The sequence below is a fragment of the Lampetra planeri genome, chromosome 65 (genome assembly GCF_965212315.1).
Source record: "Lampetra planeri chromosome 65, kcLamPlan1.2.h2, whole genome shotgun sequence".
In the NCBI taxonomy this organism is placed as follows: domain Eukaryota; kingdom Metazoa; phylum Chordata; class Hyperoartia; order Petromyzontiformes; family Petromyzontidae; genus Lampetra; species Lampetra planeri.
In genome coordinates, this window is record NC_136171.1 from 1,872,977 (window position 1) to 1,880,030 (window position 7,054).

The following is a 7,054-nucleotide window of genomic DNA, read 5'->3' on the forward strand; positions in this document are numbered from 1 at the left end:
GTTCCAGACACAAGAAATTTCTCATTATATATAAGTTTTACACGAAGTTTACAGTAATTACATGCATAAAATCATACAAAATAACAAGAAACACAATAAATAAATGGAATAAATTAATAAATATATGGAATAAATAAAATAAATGAACATTGAACATCACTTTACCTGTAGTAAGGAGAGTTGATGGCTTGAGTGGAAGGTGGTGAGGAGGAGGTGGTGGTGGTGTTATTGTTTGGAATGGAGTCTCCTTGTGCAAGCATCATGCATGCTGGCCATACGCGTCTCAGCCGTACAGGTTCTTTCAAGTCGCGATTGCCCGTTCGACCTCCAAATTTCGTTCAGTTTCCGGGGCAAAAAATGTTTGGAAATATCGTTCGAACACCGATTTGTTCGAATTGGTGCGATCGATCTCCGAGGTTCTACTGTACATTTGCGAATCGGGTCATTGAGTTCCTTGGTCTATCTTGGTTACCACAGTCGCACACTACAGAGTTAAAACATTTATGTTTGTACACATCCACCATGGTTTTGTGAACTCCATTCGGCTTTGCAAACAACGTCATCAGGGTTGAAGTTGCATTGTTGAAGGTTGTACGCGTGCATTGGTCCAAAAAGGGGGCTTGCGTGACTTCGAGTGGAATCAGAATCTTTACTTTGGACTGCAGGAGGAATTCCCATGAGCTATGACACTCTATTTTTTCACAGGTGTCCAGTATAGGACACGGGCTGGGGAAGTTACAACAACAATGCAATACAAGCGGTGGTGAGGGATGTGATTGAGATCCTAGTGGATGGGGGAGATGTCGGTTTTGTCAGCACACGAGTGAGGACGGGGCTTCATCTCGTTATGTACATGCGTAGTGACACCCGATAGATTAGCGTCCTCTGGTCTAACACCGTTTGAGACGAGGCTCAAAAGAAAGCTGTCTCTCGTGTAGGCCAATCAGTTTCAAGGACAATGCATATATTATCAGAGTATGTTTTTTTTGCATTCTGACCACAAGCATTGTGGTTAATGTAGACATGATTCCTTATGAAAGGTTTCAGTTTGGTGTTTTAACATCTCTTAACACCTGTTTTGTTGCCAGATGAAAGGGGAAAAACCTATTATCAATAATTGGAGTCTTTATTTCTCACATCACGAGACACGGTCTTCAAAGATTCCCTTTTCTCCAAGCGTCTCTTTATATATCCCGCATGCCCCTTTCCCGAAGGTTCCTTGATCTCCTTTCCCTCCAGCCAATCACCTTCCCCACTTTTCCCAACGGTTTCTAACCGTCCTCCCTGTCAATCATCTCCCGTTTCCTGCCCTTTTTCTCCTCCTATTTTCGATTGTGATTGAATCCCTACACATGTGTAGTGAGTCCAACTGAGTCGCAGACGTTATCTTGGGAGCAACACTATTCCGCATTAACACGCAACACAACACGATCTACACTCGGGACTCGAATGCCCATCTAACCACGCTACGGCAGAACTAGACACGATTCACTATCCCAGTCCGGACCACAACTGGGGTCCCGGACCGCGTGACAAGAGGCTTCTTCTCCCCGACGTGGATCTTCGTAACACCAGCACACGAAGAACCCAGAGCTCCTCACGGAGCCCTCGATATATGCTCCCGGGCTGGGGCTGGGCTTCGCCCTTTGCCCCGCCAACCTTCCAGGTCTCTGGAGCTCTTTTTCGAAGGTTCCCGAAAGCTCCTTTGGACCACGTGACCACCCCAAGGCCCCCCCGTCCACCAGTCGCCCCCCTCCAATATCATCCGGTCACGTGACAGCAGATCAACCAGCGTATCATGCCCCAAGGTAACCCTGGGCTGGGCTGGCTGACGCTCCCTCTTGCTCCCTCACCGGGAGCCGGCCCCGCACACTGCTCGCGGTGCCTCCCCGCTAACCAGCGCTCACCTAAGCTCCGCTAGGGCTGGTACTACATCCCTTAACCCGGGCTGCCCATAGTGACAACACAATACCGGCTGTGGCTTCGCAAGCCCCGGCACCATACAGTACAGTCACTACACATGCATATCAACACGTTCATTGCGTGTGACATAAGTCAATTTATTTTACCAGGTAAGACCCCACTGAGCTGTATAGTTATTTTTTCAGAAGCGACCTGGCTATCACAAATGATAGTTCAACAAAGTGACTTTTCATCATCAACATCATGTGGAAATGTATAGCAGCCAAATGCTCTTTAACGCGTGGTGTTGTTTCTAAATGTGGAGGGGATAAAAATACACGCGACCATGGGAAGAGAGGCACCGCAAACTCCAAATATACAGCGGGTGTCAGGGTCGGGATCGAACCCACGACCTCCTGTATACCAGACGAGGTAGTTTACATTTCACCAACGTGGCACCCCAGTCACTACGCTGTGAGGACGCGGCATCACCATGTCAGCAGTGGACATTCCACATTCCCATGGTGGGTTGCCTCGAATCACCCTAGCTTGGCACTTCTCAAGACTGCTACTAATTTTATCAAATCCGCATGGAGTATTGGCGAGTTGATTTTTGACAAGGATCCCAACTCACAATCTCACATTTTGTTGAGATTTTAATTCTGCAGTATAAGCGTGGTTGAATTAAGGATGGTGACTGTGTGGCTGAATAAAGTACTTTTTATACTGATAGGAACCACCTGGTTCCACCAGCCCACAGGGGATTATTGTGTCCGTCCGTCGTGCATCCAAAAATGGGAGGGATGGGGCTGGGTCGAGAGGGGAGGGTGGGGAGGGGCTAGGTGGGGAGGGTGGGGAGGGGCTGGGTTGGGAGGGGAGGGCTGAGTAGGGGGTGGGAGGGGTGGGAATGGTCACCCCGTGGTGCCCTTATAAAACTCAACGTTTAACCTACTCACGCTGGCTTGTGCCTGCCCTCGCAGTCGGTCATATTTGCGGAATACACCACGCCGCCGTTGACCCTGGCCATTGACCGAGCAACCCAACGTTCCTACCAGCTCCCTCCGCAGGAATGTGTTTTTGGTTGAATTAAAAATGGTGACTGTGCAGTCGAATAAAGAATCACTGGTTGAATAATGATTCATAATAAAGGTTTTTTGGGTTAGATCGCGTTATTAATAAATGTGTCGTAACCCTCCACCACCTGACATGGCCAAACAGTAAAAAATGTGTCACGTTTACAAAAGACAAATAGTTCACTACTTTAGGCCACCGGTGTGTTGAAGTGTGAATCAACATCATTTACAATTTCTGAGTACGACGTTTCTCTGGTAATTACATCCAGCATCATCGGGAAATTTGCCAGAATGGTGAAGCGCTCCACTTGCTCCCGGTCTTAAATAGACCAGCAGGGTGACGTCATTATTTAACCCAATTAGGTGCAGTGATTTGAGCAGGGGCGGTTTCTTCATTAGGGCGATTGGGCGACGCACCACCAAAGTGTGAAAGGGACTTTTTCAATCACATTCACAATCTCATTCAACCACAGAGTTACGCTAGCCGTCACTGTGCCTCTGGATATTGTCCAATCAGCGTCATGTCACGTTCTGTGGAGTACTGCCTCTTTTTGGGCGATTTCACTCTGGCTGAGAATCGCCCAGAGTGCTTCCATAGACTTACATTAAAATATGTTTTTTTTCGAACTGCAGGCACTGCAATGCATTCTCTATGGGTTCCGGGAGGGCTCGCACTAACGTGCTTACGTCATCATACGTATCCTTAACTTGTGCAGCGATTGGTGGGAACAAACATCGCTGTCGGACGGAAGCCTTGTATGTCCAAAACTTACTTTTCAGGAAACGAAAGAAAACCTGTTTTTTCCCAAAATAATTTCCAAGCTCTTTTAATGCTTTTCATTGGTTAAATATTTGTAAAACACATTGACAGATGTAAAGGGTGACCAATAGCATTAATTTTTGAAAAATATGGAGATATAAAATATGGATTCTGCCTGATACATTGTTGCTGTCGGGATGGAAACCTTGTATCTCCATATTTATATTATAATAAATAAATTTATTTTATAACTAAAATAAATGTATTTATTTTGTCAGGTCTGCGACACAATCTTGGTCCACACAAGGGGTGGTTTCTTCATTAGGGCGATTGGGCGACGCACCACCAAAGTGTGAAAGGGACTTTTTCAATCACATTCACAATCTCATTCAACCACAGAGTTACGCTAGCCGTCACTGTGCCTCTGGATATAGTCAAATCAGCGTCATGTCACGTTCTGTGGAGTACCGCCTCTTTTTGGGCGATTTCACTCTGGCTGAGTATCGCCCAGAGTGTTCCCATAGACTTACATTAAAAGATGTTTTTTTTCGAACTGCAGGCACTGCAATGCATTCTCTATGGGTTCCGGGAGGGCTCGCACTAACGTGCTTACGTCATCATACGTATCCTTAACTTGTGCAGCGATTGGTGGGAACAAACATCGCTGTCGGACGGAAGCCTTGTATGTCCAAAACTGTTACTTTTCAGGAAACGAAAGAAAACCTGTTTTTTCCCCAAAATAATTTCCAAGCTCTTTTAATGCTTTTCAATGGTTAAATATTTGTAAAACACATTGACAGATGTAAAGGGTGACCAATAGCATTAATTTTTGAAAAAATATGGAGAAATAAAATATGGATTCGGCCTGATACATTGTTGCTGTCGCGATGGAAACCTTGTATCTCCATATTTATATTATAATGAATAATTTATTTTATAACTAAAATAAATGTATTTATTTTGTCAGGTCTGCGACACAATCTTGGTCCACACCAAAGAAAGGTTCTCCTTTACCGACCACCTTGTAAGTGCCACGCTGCTACAAGGAGAGATGTTTCAACAGCATGGCCATACATTCCCTGTTGAGGCTCTGAACATCACTGTCAGGGCATACCCTATGTTAAATAAGGCGAAGCTGAAGACTGAACTGTCTCTCATTTATGAGAGTCCAGAACTCAAGGGCTGCTGTGGTGCACTGGCGCTGTACCAGGTTTTGCTGAAGTACAACCTCCAGGATACTTTTTCAGAGACTGTTGCTCTGTTGAACATCCTCATAACTAATCCCATGACAACTGCGGAAAGCTGAGAGGTGTTTCTCAACCTTAAAGAGAATCAAGACATTCCTGAGAAATGTAATGAGACAGGAACGTCTGAATGAACTGGCTATGCTTTCCATGGAGAGGGAACTAGTCAGGAACATGCCTGCTTTCAATGAGAGAGTAATTGATCACTTTGCTACTTTGAAAGAGAGAAGAGCAAAATTTCAATATAAGTAAGCAGTGTATTAAGCGAGTAATGTGATGTAAGCAGTGTAATAATAGTGAGTATAGAAACAAACAAGGAGATGTATTGTAAGAGTCACTTTATTTTTCATTAATATTAAAGTAGTGAAGTTGCCTTTACATGCTTAAGCTGTTAATTTATCCATTGCATGGGTGGACCTTATCCTTATCAATCATTCAAACATTTGCCCCCCCTGAGAGATTTTGCAGGAGCCGCCACTGGATTTTAGGCAGAGAGGGGGAGGGTATTGTAATTATATAATAGATTAGCTTTACTACCCGGCTTCGCCCGAGACTTGGATTCTTGTCTTGGATTAATACACGGCGTGGGGGGGGGGATGCGTGACGTCAGCAGGCACACTGCGTGACGCTGCCGCATGCGGGTGACATCACAGATGTGACGTCACCGCTCACTTGCCGTGCAAAATATATCCATTATTGCGCTCCCCCCCCCCCCCCCCAAATAAAAAAAAGTCTATTTTTATACTTTTTCCATTGTGTACAGTCTGGTTGCTACCCACATGCCAAATTTTAATTTTGTCGCATGTCGGGAAGTATGCTTGTCTTGCCACACGGCAGATGTGGAGCGTCCAGGCAACCACCACAAAGAAGAAGATAGAGGATCCAAAGAAGCAATGCCCATTGCATGATAAACCTCACTCCCTCCAGAAATGCCGTGAGTTCAGGAGGAAGCCATTGGAAGAGCGGAAGAACATGCTGAAAGAATTTGGAGTGTGCTTCAAATGCTGTGCTTCTACAAACCACCTTGCAAGGAATTGCAAGGCAGATATCAAGTGCGAGGAATGTGGCAGCGACAAACACGTTACTTCTCTGCACACATTTTACTCGAAACCCAGTGGCACTAAGGCTTCCGATCCCGAAGCAGAGCACGGCGGGGAACAAGGCGAGACCGCCGCACTCACTTCGTCAATCACAACCAAATCCACAGAAGTCTGTGGAGAAGGCTTCAAAGGAAGAACTTGCTCAAAGATATGCCTCGTCCGAGTCTATCCCAAAGGACATCCTGAAAGGGCAGTAAGGATGTACGCCATAATGGACGACCAGAGCAACAGGTCTTTGGCAAGGTCAGAGTTCTTTGATCAGCTAAGTGTAGGTGGGAATTCCTTTCCATACACGCTCAGAACATGCTCAGGACTGATGGAGACAGCGGGAAGAAGAGCGAGCGGCCTCATGGTGGAAACCATGGATAGCACCATGAAGCTAGCCCTTCCTACGGTGACAGAGTGCAATGAGATACCGGACGACAGGAGTGAGATTCCCACGCCCGAAGTTGCAAGTCACCACCCACACCTGAAACCCATAGCAGAGTTCATCCCGCCATTGGATCACGCGGCACAGATTTTACTTCTGCTCGGCAGGGACATGCTGAGAGTCCACAAGGTTCGCGACCAACGCAATGGACCTCATGACGCTCCCTACGCCCAGAGACTCGACCTAGGATGGGTCATCGTAGGTGACGTTTGTCTCGATGGAACACACAAACCAGACCACATTAGCACATTCAGAACGAGTGTGCTCGTGAATGGACGCACGTCGCTCTTCAAACCGTGCCCCAACCACTTCACGCTGAAAGAGAAACTCGGCGAGAGAAGTCAAGGCTGTACCGTGCAGACTTACGAAGAAACCACCACGACTTCGCTTGTACATCCACCGTCTTCGCTGGAGTTTGTTCCTCCACGTTTCTCCAAGCCAGTCCTGACTGATGGGAAGAAGACTAAGGTGAAGCTGCTTTTCGTCGCTCTGCTGGTGGTCGTGGCGGTGGTCGCTGTGACCGTGGCCTCTCCGTTCCTCGACTC